Source organism: Nicotiana sylvestris, chromosome 3, assembly GCF_000393655.2.
Source record: "Nicotiana sylvestris chromosome 3, ASM39365v2, whole genome shotgun sequence".
NCBI lineage: Eukaryota > Viridiplantae > Streptophyta > Magnoliopsida > Solanales > Solanaceae > Nicotiana > Nicotiana sylvestris.
In genome coordinates this window covers 9,449,496-9,467,083 of record NC_091059.1, presented here as the reverse complement: position 1 = coordinate 9,467,083, position 17,588 = coordinate 9,449,496, and positions in this window count along the sequence as shown.

Below are 17,588 nucleotides of genomic sequence, written 5' to 3'. Positions count from 1 at the left end.
AGATCATGGACACGATAATTCTTCTAATGTACCTTCAACTGTCTGGACTCGTAGGAAATCACCCTACCGTCCTGCATCAATACCGCTCCAAGGCCAATCTTCGAGGTATCACAATACACAGTATAAGACCCTGAACCTCTAGGCAATATCAAAACTGGGGTTGTAGTCAAAGCTATCTTGAGCTTCTGAAAGCTTGCCTTGCACTCCTCCGTCCACTAGAACGGAGAACCCTTTTGGGTCAGCCTAGTCTTAGGTGCCACAATAGATGAAAACCCCTCAACAAATCGACGGTAAAAGCCCGCCAAGCCAAGAAAACTGCGGATCTCTATCACCGAGGATGGTCTGGGCCAACTCTACACTACTTCCACTTTCTTTGGGTCCACCCGTATACAATCACTCGATACCACGTAACCCAAGAAAGCCACATAATTCAACCAAAACTTAGATTTCGAGAACTTTGCATATAACTTCTTTTCCCTCAAGGTATGAAGCACTTTCCTCAGGTGTTGCTCATGATCTTCCCGACTTCGGGAGTATACAAGAATATTATAAATATAGAAAATGATGAACGAGTCAAGATATGGCCGGAACATACTGTGCATCGTATGCATATAGGCTCAGGGGCATTGGTCAGCCCCAATGACATAACAAAGAACTCGTAATGACCATACCGAGTCTTGAAAGCAGTCTTTGGGATATCAGGCTCCCAAATCTTCAACTGATGGTAACCTGAGTGCATGTCAATCTTAGAAAACACCCCCGCGCCCTGAAGCTGGTCAAACATATCATCAATACAAGGCAAAGGATAATGGTTCTTCACTGTAACCTTTTTCAACTAGCGATAATCAATACACATACGCATAGAACCATCCTTTTTCTTTACAAACAAGATAAGAGCACCCCAAGGTGATAGACTTGGATGAATAAAACAAATATCAAGCAATTCCTGTAAATGATCCTTCAACTCCTTCAAATCATGAGGAGCCATAAGATACGGAGGGATAGAAATGGGCTGAGTGCCTGGCAACATATCAATTCCAAAATTAATATCTCTATCAGGCGACATGCCCGGAAGATCAACTGGAAACACATCAGAAAAATCCCGCACTACTGGGACTGAATCAACTGAAGGGGTATCAATACTGACATCTCTCACATAAGCAAGATACACGCCACACCCCTTCTCAACTATACGTTGAGCCTTATGAAAAGAAATAATTCTACTCAGAGTGTGATATAAAGAGACCCTCCACTCAACACGTGGTACACCTGGCATATCCAGCATCACAGATTTGGCGTGACAATCAAGAATAGTATAATGGGGCGATAACTAGTCCATGCCTAAGATAATATCAAAATCTACCATGTCGAGTTACAATAAATTGGCTCTAGTCTCAAAACCACTAAGAGCAACCAAAAATGACCAATAAACGCCATCCAGAATAAGATAATCTCCCACAGAAGTAGAAACATAAACGGGAGAACTCAAAGAATCCTAAAATACACCTCAATGCGGAGCAAAATAAGAAGACACATAAGAATAAGTGGAGCCTCGATTGAATAGAACCGATGCATCTCTGTGACAAACTAGTATTATGCTTGTGATGATAGAACCGGAGGAAACAACCTCAGTACGGGCAGAAAGGGCATAGTATCTGGCCTGGCCTCCCCCTCTAAGGCGACTTCTACCTCTCTGACCTCCACCTCTAGCAGGCTGAGCAAGTGGGGTAGAAATTGGAGATGTAATCATAGCCTGAGAACTCTATGAGGCACACTGTGGCTGGGAAGTTTGTGGAGGTACACCCCTTCTAAGTCTAGGGCAATCCCTCACTATACGGCGTATGTCACCACACTCAAACAAGCTCTAGGAGGACGTGGCAACTATGACTGGCTCGGGCCAGGTCTTTTAGACTGACCACTGAAAGCACCTCGTGTAGGAGGTGCACTAGATACTATGGGTGCATAATAAGGCCACTAAGGCCTAGGAGTAGCTGCAATACCACTGGTTGCTGGACGAGCTGAATGAACGGGGCAACTCATATAACCCCTACCATACCGACCTGCAACTGGGGCACGAGCACCATAATAATGGCCTGACTCTCGAGACCTCTTGGCCTCCCTCTCATCTCTCTCCCTATCATGCATACCCTTAATCTTCCTAGCAATGCTCACCACATGCTGATAAGAAATATCCATCTCCAACTCACGAGCCATGCTAGAACTGATACTGGGAATAAGCCCCTCAATGAACCGGCGAACCCTCTCGCGAACAGTAGAAACCAAGGCTGGTGCATGTCTAGCCAAGCTGGTGAAACGGACAGCATACTCCGGGACAGTCATAGTACCCTGGTGCAAATTCTCAAACTCTGTGCGTCATGCATCCCTGAGGCTCCGGGGAACAAACTCCCTCAGGAACATATCTGAAAACTGGGTCCAAATCAGTGAAGCTGCCTTATCTGGGCTGTCTAACTCATAGGTGCGCCACCACTCATAGGCGGATCCTCGAAGCTGGAAAGTAGTGAAGGAAACTCAGCTCCATCCTGATGTACCCATGGTACGGGGAATACAGTAGCACTCCTCCAGTTGGGTATAAGGTAACAAATTTATTGATTGGGTATTGGACTATATTTTTGATACAAAAGTTTTGGAAATTGTGATAATTGATAGAGAATCTACGAGAAATTCCTACCTTATAAAGAAATATGGTAAGCTAACATATCATATTCTTCACAAGTTAGTAACTATTTGTAGATTCCTTATCACTCATCACAATCTCCAAAACTTTTGTAACAGAAATTTATTCCAAATCCCAACTGATAAAATATTTGTTACCTTATACATTTTTCTTTTTATTATTTTATCTATAAAAATAATCTTATATTTTACTTTTGGCATGAATAACTTTGTTACCTTAAAAATTATTCTTTTTATCTATAAAATTTTATTTTATTTTCTACTTTTGACATTATGAAATAGGGGTGTACAAAGAAAACCGACAAATCGTACCAAACAGATAATCCGAGTCAAACCGGAAAAAAAAACTCGATTATGGTTTGATTCTATTTGGTTTGTTATTGAAAAAAAATCCAACCATAATTGGTTTAGTTTGGTTTTAACTAAAAAAAGTCAAATCGAAACCAAACCAACCCGATAGTATATTTATATAATTTTTAAAAATATTTCCTACAATAAACTTTTATTGTAATATAATTTGTAAGTATTTCTTAAACTTTTTTCATAGTTTTATCTTTTAATGTATTATTTCAAGTTTGGACTTAACATTCTTGAATGATATAGCCTATAAATGTAGTAACTCAAATAAAATTTAAATCAATACTAATGCTAAAAAAACAAATTCAATTCAACATTAGGAATGATGGTAGTGTTAGATATCTATTTTTTCATTGCACATTAGTTTATAATTAAAATACATAACTTAGTTTATCTTTTTCTTTATGTCACGACCCGGGTTTGCCCTCCGTGAACTGTCGTGACGGTACCTAGACTCTACGACTAGGTAAGCCTAACAAATGCGAAAAATAAACAATTCGCAGAAGAAATAATTAATGACCAAAATAACCGAATGAAATATGATTTAAAATGCCACTCGGCATATACAATAAAACTTCTCGAAACTAACAACATTTCCCAAAACCCGTAATCTCATGTAACCACAAGCCTTTGAATATCTACAGTGTCTAACTTCAGAATATCTAACAAAGAAAAGAAATACAGAAGGGCTAATACTAAAAAGGGAGAATGGAAAGGGACTCCTCGGTTAGCGGACACGACAGATATACCTCAAAATCTCTAGAACAGTCGCCTCACCACAAGGCTGATAGGATTGAGTCAGAGTACCTGGATCTGCACATGAAAAACATGCGCAGAAAGGGCATGAGTACACCACAGCAGTACTCAGTAAGTGCCAAGCCTAACCTCGGTCGGGTAGTAACGAGGAAGGTCAGGGCGCTACTGAGGTTAAATAAAATATAAAGTTTGACAGTGTAGAACGAAACAATATAAATAAGTACAACAGTAAAAGTAACACAAGATATAAAGGACATCAACAGCTACTACAGAGGCAAAGTAAACATAGAGTGGAAATACAACTCAGCAAAAAGATAACAACCGGGGATCTCCCAAGATACCGTCATGTAATCCTAAATATACATATTCAGTGGATTTCCAGGGATACTTTTCCGTAGTCAAACTCATAGTGCGCGAGGATCTACCGTAATCCCGATCCGTAGTTCCAAATGTAAATACCCAGTACTGGGGGAATCTATCGGGTGCAGTCTCATAGTTCCATATAACTATGCAGGGGGATCTACCGAAATTCCACATCCTTAGTCCCAAATAAACAGACAAGGGGGAGCTACCGGAATCCCACATCCATAGTCCAAAATGTAAATACACTACAACAACGGGAAAATATTCAACAAATGTTAATTCTATATTAAGGCAAATAAGTAATTCTATCCTAACATGTTGCACAGAATTCAGGTAAAGCTTTTTGAGCAAATTAAAAAATTAAATCACATAGACATGCTTTCTTAAGCTTATAACAGGCTTAAAGTACAAGTAATATAAACAGGAAAGGATACATACTAGTAACTACTTAATGAAAACCGGATTTTTCAACAATTAGCACAAGCACGCACTCGTCACCTCACGTACATGGCATTTCAATTAACAATAATACCAAATCCTAAGGGAAAGGTCCCCCACACAAGGTTATACAAGCTACTTGCCTTGAGACGGCTCAAAAATCAACCTGAGACCACGTTCAGTCCACCAGCACTCGACTCCAAATGGACAAAATCTATTCAATTCAATTGCATAATGTATATAACACTTCCGGTAACTGATTCTACAAATAAATTCTAAGCTAATACACGAAATTAGGTAAAATGATGAAAACACCACTCGGTCCCACGTTTCGGAATCGGATAAAATTTATATTTTAAGAATCCTCTTACTCCCACGAGTTTATTTATATCAAAATTATCCAAATTAAAGGTCAAATTCCCAATCAAAATTCGAATTCTATCTCTAAGAACTTTCTTCCAACTTTTCCCCAATTTTCATCTCAAATCCGAAATTAATTGATAAAACTAACAATAGATTGATGGAATATAACTAGAAATGGTTAAATAATTCTTGCCCAATGATTTCATCTTCAACTTTCTCCCAAAATTTCCCTCTCCTGTGCTTCAATTTGAATTTTCCAAGTTTTGAAACTAAACCCTCGAAATCCCCATTTTCTGACCAGTGAAACTGCATCTGCGGTCCTACGACCGCACCTTTCGTCCCGCTTTTGCGGTCCTGGGACCGCAGGTGCAGCTATAACGTAGACTTAGCAGCTTCAGCTGAAATTTCCAAACTTCCCATTATTATGGAATCAGGGTGTTAATTCTTAAAACGACCGACTGGGTCGTTACACTTTAGTGTTTAGTTATGTAATTAATACTACATTAACTTTACTTATTTTAGCGTGACCTATATAGTATTTTTAGGTTATGTTAATTTTTATTATGCCTTATTAATTAGAAATATTTTCTTTATACAACTTTATTATTATTGTTATTTAATATTTTATTTTAATATTATGATTTATCTCTCATTATTCTTCAAAAATACATTATATAGTTGTCACGGCCCAAACTACCATATTGTGATGATGCCTATCGTGATACTAGGCAAGCAAGATCTTTACCAAAAACAACACGATATTTCATTTTCAAAAATAAATTTATTCTATTTAATAAATAAAAAAACTTCATAAAGAAAATCTAAATAACGAAAGTGTGGAAAGAAAAGCCTGACATCGGGGTTTCACTAGTCATGAGCATCTATTACAGCCTGTCCAAAAACACTAAGACTAACACAGTCTGGAAATGTAACTACAAACAACTATAGGAAGATAGGAGGGAGAAGAGCAGGGCTGCGATAGCCAGCAGCTACCTTGTTAACTCCGAGAAAATCTAGTGCAGGGGGTAACGTGAGTACGCCAACTCAGTAAGTAACCAAAGTGAATAAAGACTGAGAAGTGATGACGAGCAATAAAGCATTTAAAGTTCATATAATGATAGCTCAGTAAAATGCAACGGGCCTTAAAAATCAGAGTTTGAATCAAAACATCTCGTTTAAACCCAGTTTTGGTAAAAATCATTTAAATATATTTTTCAATAATTTTCAAACATAGGATCAATGCAAAGGAGACAAAAAAATGATGAAATCATAAACCGCCCCTTAGGCAAAACATCACTCATATACATCCCCTCGGGCAAACCTCACAGTCACTCATATACAGCCCCTCGGCCATACCTTACCATCACTCACAATCAGGAGGTACCTACGCTCACTGAGGGTATGCAGACTCCAGACGGGCTCCTTCAGCCCAAGCAATATAACAAGCCATCTCGTGGAATAAATCAATCAGGCCCTCCGCCTCACTCAATCATGAATCAATAAAACATGATGTGGCATGCATCCCGATCCCATAAATATCCTCACAAATCGGGCCCTTGGCTTCACTCAATCATAACCCTCTCAAGACACTCGGGCTCATAGTAAAAATAGGGTACTCAACCCAAAACAACATTAATATGCATCAAAACAGAGTAATAAAGGCTGAACTATCAAATCGGTACGTTTAACATAACTGAGTATAGATTTTCGATCAAAACAGTGGGAGGATAGTAAAAAAAAAGCCCCTAAGGGTCCAAACAACTCTAGCACAAGGCCCAAACATGAGATTTAGTCCAATTTACAGAATCTCTTTCCAAAACACATAAGTAACATATAGTTTCAACCAAATACACAATTCTATAGTTGCAATGGGACAGTCCAAGTCACAATACCCAACAGTGCATGCCCACATGCCCGTCACCTTGCTTGTATGTCACCTGAAAATATTAATATGATACAAAATCCGAGTTTTCATACCCTTAGGACTAGATTTACAAACGTTACTTACCTCAAACCGGTCAAATCTCTACTCCACGATGCTCTTACCCCTCGACTCGGCCTCCAAAAGCTCTGATTCTATTCAGAAACAGTACAATACCATCAATATACGATAATGAAATGAAGTCCATACGAAATATTTTCAATTTAGACCAGAATCACGAAATCCACTCAAACCCGGGCCCACATCTTGGAATCCAACAAAAATTACAAAACTAGAAAGCACATTCACTCACAAGTCTACGCATACCAAATTCATCAAAATTCGACATCAATTAGCCAATCAAATCCCCAAATCATATCTCTAATTCTTTTTCATTTTTTCCCAATTTTACATCCCAATTCAAAATTTAGATGTTGAAAATCACGATAAAATCATGGAATCTAACAAAAATCATGTGAATAACACTTACCCCATTACCTCTATGAAATTCCCTTCAAAAATCGCCCAATTCCGTGGTCTCTAGCCCAAAATATGAAAAATAGGTCAGACCCTCGATTTTGATATTTAACACTGCTGCCCAGATTTTACTCATCACGAATGTTGTAGTGCCTTCGCGTTTGCGAAGCAAAAACTGCCTCTGACCTAGAAATCCTCTTTCGTGAATGTGAGGACCCACTCGCAAACGCAAAGCCTACGTTGGCTGACACTACACGAACGAGGAACTACCCTTGCGAACGAGTAGGCTTGTCTACGTGAAGCTCCCAAAGACCGTTGACTCTACGCAAATGCGATGACCTGGTCGCGAAAACGTAGCCTTGAGGTCATACACCTTCGCAAATGTGAAGAACAACTCAGCCGCCCTTCTCAAATGCCTTACGCGAACGCGAGAGCCCTTTCGCGAATGCGATGAAGGAATTTTCTGCATCATCACACCAGAAAAATCTAACAACTTCTAAAACCAAGAATTGATCTGTTAACCAACCGAAACTCACCCGACGCTCTCGGGACCTCAACCAAATATGCCAACACATTCCATAAAATCATTCAAACTTAGTCGAACCTTCGAATCAGTCAAAACACAAAATTACACTCAAATTCAAGCTTAAGAACATCTAAATTTCCAAATTTCACAAATGATACTGAAACCTATCAAATCACGTCCGAATGACCCTTGATTTTGCACACACGTCAAAAATGACACTAGGAACCTACTCCAACTTTCGAAATTCCATTACGACCCCGATATCAAATTTTCCATTACTACTCAAAATTGCCAGATTTCCAACTTTCGCCAATTTATGCCTAATTCTACCACAGACCTCCAAATCACATTCCAGAACCGCTCCTAAGTTCAAAATTATGTAAAGGAGCTAACAACACCATCAAAATTCAAATCCGAGGACTTTAACTCATAAGTCTTTGAATACTCGCCCTAAGGGTACTCTACCAAGTGATACAGTAATGAACCATAAGGGATGGAACAATCATGTTATGGCGGTAACAACAAGAAGTGGGAGGGGAGGTGATGTGAATGCCTCCAAACAAAAGCAACTTTTGGATGATGATGTTGAGTTGCAAGAAGATGAAATTCCTTTAGTAGTTGAGATGTGGTTGATGACAACGTGAATGAAAAATTGAGGATTGATATTCAAGAGGCCGAGGTGGAAACTCAAAATGACGTTAACCCGTTTAGGAAACACATAATTGATATGCCGGATCTGGTTGTGCCTAAAGCCAAGGCACCTTTGCCAAGGCCACCTCCGCCTAATCCTCAAAGGCTTGTGAAGCAGAAAAATAAAAATCAGTTTAAAAAGTTCATTGACATGATGAAGAACCTATCCATTAATGTGCCTTTGGTAGAGGCTCTTAAACAAATGTCGAGCTATGCTAAATTTATAAAGGAATTGATTACAAAGAAGTGGTCTATGGATTGTGAAACTACAAAGATGACTCACCAAGTTAGTGCTATAGTTCATTAAATGACCCCGAAACTTGAAGATCCCGGTGCTTTCACCATTCCTTGCACCATTGGGAGTGCGGATTTTGCTAAGGCCATATGTGATTTGGCGGCTAGTACCAATTTTATGCCCTACTCAGTTTACAAGACTTTAGATATTGGGCAACTGAGGCCGACTTCCATGAGATTGCAAATGGCGGATAGATTAATGAAGAGACCATTGGGTATTATTGATAATGTTCTTGTCCGGGTGGACAAATTTATCTTACCAGCTGACTTTATCATTTTGGACTGTGAAGTGGATTATGAAGTCTCAATCATATTAGGGAGACCTTTCCTTGCTACGGGGAAGGCCTTAGTTGATGTGGATTTTCGTCAATCGCGACTGGTAATATGTTTTCCGTCATTTTCTGTCAATCGCGACTGGTAATATGTTTTTTTATGCATTTTCGTTTTTCTTTATGTTTAAGTTGGTTCAATGTCGTGTGAAGTATGTGTGAAATTTCAAAAATTTGCATTATATGTTGATTCAGTGTAGTATATTTTGTGTGATTCTGTTTTTGATAAATTTTTAGTGTGTGAAATTTGAAATGTGTTTGTGGTTGATTCAATATATTTGATTATGTAGGTATATTTCATAAAAATAGTCGTAGAAATTCATAAGCTTACTGTGATTATGAATTTTCAGTTAATTGTGTTCATTAAATGTAAGAAAGAAACGACATTAAATTTTGTAGTTGGAATTCAAAGTTAAGGACAATCTTGTCCTTAACTATTGCACATGAAACTTGAAGTTAAGGACTAAGTGTCCTTAACTTTGGATGTTGAAAGTATAAGTTAAGGACTGTATTTCCTTAACCTTTGCACTTACAATTTAAAGTTAAGGACTGATTGTCCTTAACTTTTACTCTTCTCTATGCTTTCTTGAAAATGGATGGAGTGCCGGAGAATAGGGCGAACGGCACAAATAGCCACTAAAAGCAGAGTCTTTTATTTTAAAGCCACTGTTTTCAATGTATTTTGACTTTAGCCACTCCTTTAAAAAACTTATACCTGACTGGACGAAAATACCCTTCTGGTATAACTTATACCTACGCTATCAACACAAGCAGCAGTTACACAAAGAGAAGAAGCGAGCAGCAGCAGCAGTTACCACAACGGCGATCAACTGAGGACGAACCACCATTTCTTTTCCCGATTTCAAAAATTCAGCATTCAAATCCAAAAAATTGACATAGATAAACAGTAAGTTGTAATTTCATGTGTTTCTATCGATTTTTATTTCGCTATAGTTATACTTTTTTAGATCTGTATTGATTTGATTATATATTAGATAAGAATTTGATTTTTTTGAATTTCTGGATTGATAAATTTATAGGCATCGCCTCCTATGATAATTCTGTATTCTGGACATAGTGTCTTCATTTTGGAAATTGAATTCAAAAAAATAAGAACACTATGTCCTTAACTTTGATTCTACTGGCCTCATTTTGCAAATTGAATAAAAAAACTTAAGGACAAAATGTCCTTCACTTTGTTGTTGTTCTTCTGTATACAAAGTCCTGTAGCTTGAGTTTCAAATTGTATGTTTTAATTTCTGGTTCAAATGTTAAGGACTGACAGTCCTTAACTTTTAAATACATGTTTAAATGTTAAGGACTAGCAGTCCTTAACTTTTAATTCCATGGTTAAATGTTAAAGGACAGGCAATCCTTAGCTTTTAATTTCTGGTTCAAAAGTTAAGGACTGGCAGTCCTTAACTTTTAATTCCATGTTTAAATGTTAAAGGACAGGCAGTCCTTAGCTTTTAATTTCTGGTTCAAAAGTTAAGGACTGACAGTCCTTAACTTTTAATTCCATGTTTAAATGTTAAGGACTGACAGTCCTTAACTTTTAATTCCCTGTTTAAATGTTAAAGGATAGGCAGTCCTTAGCTTTAATTTCTGGTTCAAAAGTTAAGGACTGGCAGTCCTTAACTTTTAATTCCATGTTTAAATGTTAAGGACTGAGAGTCCTTAACTTTAATTACATGTTTAAATGTTAAAGGACAGGCAGTCCTTAGCTTTTAATTTCTGGTTCAAAAGTTAAGGACTGGCAGTCCTTAACTTTTAATTCCATGTTTAAATGTTAAGGACTGGCAGTCCTTAACTTTAATTACATGTTTAAATGTTAAAGGACAGGCAGTCCTTAGCTTTTAATTTCTGGTTCAAAAGTTAAGGACTGGCAATCCTTAACTTTTAATTCCATGTTTAAATGTTAAGGACTGACAGTCCTTAACTTTTAATTCCATGTTTAAATGTTAAGGACTGGTAGTCCTTAACTTTAATTACATGTTTAAATGTTAAAGGACAAGCAGTCCTTAGCTTTTAATTTCTGGTTCAAAAGTTAAGGACTGGCAGTCCTTAACTTTTAATTCCATGTTTAAAACTTAAGGACTGGCAGTCCTTAACTTTTAATTTCATGTTTAAATGTTAAGGGCTGGCAGTCCTTAACTTTAATTACATGTTTAAATGTTAAATGACAGGCAGTCCTTAGCTTTTAATTTATGGTTCAAAAGTTAAGGACTGGCAGTCCTTAACTTTTAATTCTATGTTTAAATTTTAAGGACTGGCAGTCCTTAACTTTAATTATATGTTTAAATGTTAAAGGACAGGCAGTCCTTAGCTTTTAATTTCTGGTTCAAAAGTTAAGGACATGCAGTCCTTAAGTTTTAATTTCTGGTTCAAAAGTTAAGGACAGACAGTCCTTAAGTTTTAATTTCTTGTTCAAAAGTTAAGGACTGGAAGTCCTTAACTTTTAATTCCATGTTTAAATGTTAAGGACAGGCAGTCCTTATCTTGGTCTTGCACTTACAGTACACCTGTTCTTAATTCTACAAGGATTGCTTTATAACGTATGTCCTTTGTTTCCCATTCTCTTGACTTGTAGGATGGAAACAATATGCATAATAGTTGCTTTTAATGGTAGATGGACTGAAGACTATAAATATCTTGATCATCAAACAAAGCTTTTCCTAGCACCTGAGTCAATTCAGTTTGAAGATTTCGTTAAACAGATTTTTGAGCTTATTGAATTGGATAGAGAAAAGTTTGAAATAGTGATATGGTTTGATATCAACCTTGGAACAAGCAAAGGAATGCTTGTATCCAAAGATTTAGATCTTCACACATGTATAGAGTTGCTAAAAACTCATTCACTCTTCAAGAGCTGTCGTTTCATAGTTGATATTTCGGAAAGAGTTTTTGCATCAACAAGCAATGAACATGCCAACACAAAAACTCAACATGACAATCAAGAGCGATGCCAACAGATAGTTGAAGTAGATATGGTTGAAGCTCAACCATTAAATGAAGAGGTGCATCAAACATTTGATTCTATTCAAGTAGAAGGACAAAGCATTATAGAGATTGACAACGAACAAGCTTTGGGTATTCAAGTCTTAGAGAGTGCACCGGTAATCGAAGTAGTTGCTGACAAAACTTGCACTCAAATAACTAGACGAAGATCAAATTTGAAACAAAAAGAATCCCCAACTATGATATTAAGAGAAAATGCTTCTTTGGATAAAATAAAAGTCGGATCAGTATTTGACAAAAAGAAGAGCATAATTAACTGTTTTTCCAATATAGCAATCAAAGGACATTTTGAATTAAAAGTTGTTAGATCAAGCTCAACAAGATATTCGTTGACATGCAATTAGGTGTCGTTGGTGTATGCGTGCTTTCAGAATTAAAGACTCAACATTATTCAAGATAGTAAAGCTTGAGAAAAAGCATGACTGCTCTGTTAACACTAGGAAAGCAGATCAAAGGCATGCTACTTCAAAGTTGATTAGTGGTTACATTATCGATAATCTTCGGGACCCAAGATTTGAAGTTACACCAGCTTTTGTCATGGCAGAGATGCAAAAATTGCATGGACTAGACATTGGATATCACAAGGCGTGGCGTGCTATTCAACATGCTTCCGCTTTAATAAGAGGAAGTCCCGAAGAAAATTATGAATTATTGTGTTCATACTTGTATATGATGACAAGTAAAAACCCGGGAACTTATACTAACATAAAGATAGACGACAACAACAGGTAAACAATTTAGGACATGCTGTCTTTAGCCTTGTTAACTTTTGATGCGACTTTTTTGAAGTCAAAATATCGTGGTGTTTTAATGATTTCAGTTTCAAAAGATGCAAATAACCAAATTTTCCCATTAGCCTTTGGAATAGCAGAATCTGAAAACAACAATTCCTATGAGTGGTACTTTAGTCAGCTTCGCAATGCAATTGGGAGCCGTGAGAATTTGATTTTTTTATCAGACAGGCATCAAGCTATTGCAAATGGCATTGTAAAGGTATATCCTGAAAGCCATCATGGGATTTGCATCTATCATTTGGAGCAGAACCTAAAGCGAAGAAAGGTGAAAAGTGAGGTCATAAAACTTTTCCAAAGTGCTGTAAGAGTATACAGGCGTAAAGAATTTGACATATACATGTCAGATATTGCAAATGTAGAAAAGAAAACTTATAACTACTTGATGGAAGAACCACCGGAAAGATGGGCACGTTCTTGTAGTCCACGACGAAGATATGACATGCTCACAACAAACATAGTTGAGTCGATGAATTCAGTGCTATTAGAAGCAAGGGAGTTGCCTATACTAAGAATGATGGATTTCATTCAAGTGAATCTACAACATTGGTTTTATGAAAGAAGAAATAAAGCAGAAGGAACATTTTATGATGTTTCTTGTTGGGTAGAGGAGGAATTGAAGAAAAGAATAGCATTTACTTTGAAAGTAAGTATTATGTTTTATGTTTATATTATGATTTTAACATTTTTTAACATAATGTACTCACTTATAATTTTTCAACATTGAAGGTCTTCCTTGTTGATTCATGGCGTTCTAGAGTTGAAGAAGAAGGAATAACTTTCTTGGTGGACATAAACAAAAGAACATGTGATTGTTTTCAATTTCAACTTGATGAATTACCATGCATACATGCAATTGCAGCTATCGAGAAGAGAAACATCAAGAAGTCCGACTTTTGTTCGCATTGGTACTTAAAGGAATCTTGGCTGAAAACATATGAAAGACAAATACATCATGTAGGACATACTGATTCTTGGATTGTACCAGAGAGTGTTAAGTCACAAATTGTTAAACCTCTAGATTTCAAAGTGACACCAGGTAGAAGGCAAAAGAAAAGGCATATTCCTGCTACCGAGCCATCAAAAATAACATTCAAATGTGGTCGTTGCAGAAGAATTGGTCATAATAGAACAGCTTGTATATATTCTTTGGTAAAAATGGCGTGTAGTAGCCACTAAATAAGGGTGTATTTAATTTTTATCCACTATTTAAAATGCTTATCAAAAATAGCCACTACTAAGGGGGAAAAGACACAATTACCCTTTCTCTATTTCTTGTATAATCCCAAAATCGACGAAAACCCTTATTTTCATTCGTTCAGAGTTCAGACGAGAGCGGTTCAGGGTTCCGTGTTCTGCGCTTCTTCATCTTCCTCGCATGCAAACTGCAATCTCAGTTAAACTTCAGCTCCTTCATCTTTTCCGTCATCTTTTGTCAATCGCGACTGGTAATATGTTTTTTTTATGCATTTTCATTTTACTTTATGTGTAAGTTGGTTCAATGTTGTGTGAAGTATGTGTGAAATTTCAAAAATTAGCATTATATGTTGATTCAGTGTAGTATATTTTGTGTGATTCTGTTTTTGATAAATTTTTAGTGTGTGAAATTTGAAATGTGTTTGTGGTTGATTCAATATATTTGATTATGTAGGTATATTTCATAAAAATAGTCGTAGAAATTCATAAGCTTACTGATTATGAATTTTCAGTTAACTGTGTTCATTAAATGTAAAGAAGAAACGACATTAAATTTTGTAGTTGGAATTCAAAGTTAAGGATTGATTGTCCTTAACTTTTGCACATGAAACTTGAAGTTAAAGACTAAGTGTCCTTAACTTTGGATGTTGAAAGTATAAGTTAAGGACTGTATTTCCTTAATCTTTGCACTTACAATTTAAAGTTAAGGACTGATTGTCCTTAACTTTTGCACATGAAACTTGAAGTTAAGGACTAAGTGTCCTTAACTTTGGATGTTGAAAGTATAAGTTAAGGATTGTATTTTCTTAACCTTTGCACTTACAATTTAAAGTTAAGGACTTATTGTCCTTAACTTTTGCACATGAAACTTGAAGTTAAGGACTAAGTGTCCTTAACTTTGGAAGTTGAAAGTATAAGTTAAGGACTGTATTTCTTTAACGTTTGCACTTAAAATTTAAAGTTAAGGATTGTATTTGCTTAACTTTTAAACTTGAAATTTTAAGTTAAGTCCTAATCTTTGTTTGTTTTTCCTTCTTTTCTAGTGTTATAATGGAAGGCGATCATTTGTTTGATTTTGACGATTGGCGTAATTTTCTGGTATATTGGAAAGGAGATTTTCAATATAAGGAAACAATTAAAAGTTTTCTATCGAATAGCCAATGGAAGAAATTGAGGGAAAGTATTTTTGGCAACTTCTTCAGATTACAAAGTGTGAAGTTCTCGGGTAAACTTATGCACTGTGTATTGCTTTCTGAAATTGTTAGTAATGAACCTGATTCGATGACCTTCAAGGTATTTGACCGCGATATTAAGTTTACTCGTGATGCATTCCATATTATTACTGGTTTGAAGTCTTATTCGTCGCTTGACATGAAAGGTTTAAATGAGAAAGAGAATAGGCTTTTAAGAGTCTATTTCCCTGGAAAGGACAAAATTGAGTTGGCTGATTTGTATAGTTTTATTTCTAGTCGCCCACATGGTACAACTTCATCATTTGCTGGCAGTGATGATGATGCTTTGAAGTTGGCAACACTCTATTTTGTTGAGTCGGTTTTGATGGGCAAGAGGAAAAATAGGAATGTGTCGGAGCAAATAATGAAAATTGTTGACGATGATGCACTTTGCGCTTCCTTCAACTGGGGCTCTCTTGCTTATGAGATGCTATTAAAATCATTGAAGATTTGCTTGAAATCAAATGAGAATAATGTTGAGAATGAGAAAGAGAAAGAAAAAGATATTGATAGCTACACTTTAGTTGGCTTTCCTTTTGCGTTTTGTGTCAGGATTATGGAAGTACTTCCTATTTTCCAAGAAAAACAATTTGTGAACTTCAAAGAAGCTGGTTATCCTCGAATGTTATGTTATTCTGAAATGAAGTCTCCACAATTTGATGCTCTTTGTAGAAAATATTTCCATAATGAAAAAGTAAGTTAATGTAATTACTATCTCTTTTTTTGTTTATTTGTTTTAGTTATGTATACTTATGTTTAGTTTTTCTTATATAATAGGTGTTTAAGTTGATTGAGGTGTCACCCTTTATTCCCGTGGAAGAAGAAGATACACAGCCTCTTTGTGTGGAGGAGCCAGTTTCACAAGATCGAGGCTCAAGGTCTTCTTCCACACAATTTGACGAAGGCGTACTTAAGGAAATTGTTAGAGTATGTGTTTCTGCCTTTGAATAGTATTAGTTTTTTATTTGATTATTTCTTGCTTACGAATACCTTTTTTTATATTATGTTTTTTGATTCAGAGATTATCAGAGAGGGTTAAGAAGAATTTGCAAGCAGAAGTTACCAGAGTTAATCAGAAAATTACTGTATCAGAAAAAATGATTGAGAATGAAATCAAGGTAATTTCAGTTAGTCCAACTTTAGGATTTTGTGTCTTTAAATTTTGAACTTGGAATTGAAAGATAAGGACTTCTTGTCCTTAACTTTTGAACTTTGAAATGAAACTTAAGGACATCACGTCCTTAAGTTTTGAACTTGGAATTCAAAGTTAAGGACTTCTTATCCTTAACTTTTGAAGTTGGAGTTCAAACTTAAGGATTGCATGTCCTTAAGTTTTGAACTTTAAGTTCAAACTTAAGGACTGCCTGTCCTTAAGTTTTAAACATGTCCTTCTCTTTGTAACTTAGTTGCTTTCTCAGGATTTAAAGAAAACTCTAGGATCAAAGCTTGATACTTTGATGAACATGTTTGGGAAAGCTGATCAGATGAACACAGATAGAGAATCTAGTGTTCCAATTAGAAAATATGGAGTTGATGATCATTGTCGTGCTACTGAGCCTACTGGCATATTCAACCAAGATGCAGGTGGTGTTGAACGTGATGATATGGATGTGAATGCAGAGGGTCAGTATAAAAGAGAATTTAAAGATGCACATCTAGATGATGAAACTGAAAATGTTACTGATATTGGGAAAGGTTAGATATAGATTTTGATTTTTTTTCGTTGAAATGTATATTCAATAGATTAATACATATAAACTATGCATGTGCATGCAGAAGTTGAAGATTTAGGAGATTGTCAAGAGCAGGAGAATCAACAAGAGAAAGGAGTGTCAGAGAAAATTTGTAGAGTTTGTGGATTGCAATCACAGGAGGATTTAACAAGTCCATTGGGGACAAGTGTCAGCGAGATTGTATGCAAATGCTTAGAAGGAACGTATGATGTCTCTACACCGCTGTCATACAAAGAAAAATTTGGAGTTCAAACTTGTGCCAGTCAAGGTTAGATAAAATTTTCATTATATATTGTATCTTTATTTTAGTGAATTATTAGAATGGGTATTAATTGCAAATGTTACAGTATCTTTTGAAGCAGCAAGCGAAGAAGCTGGAGTGCAGTATCAAGAGAAAACTGGACTACAA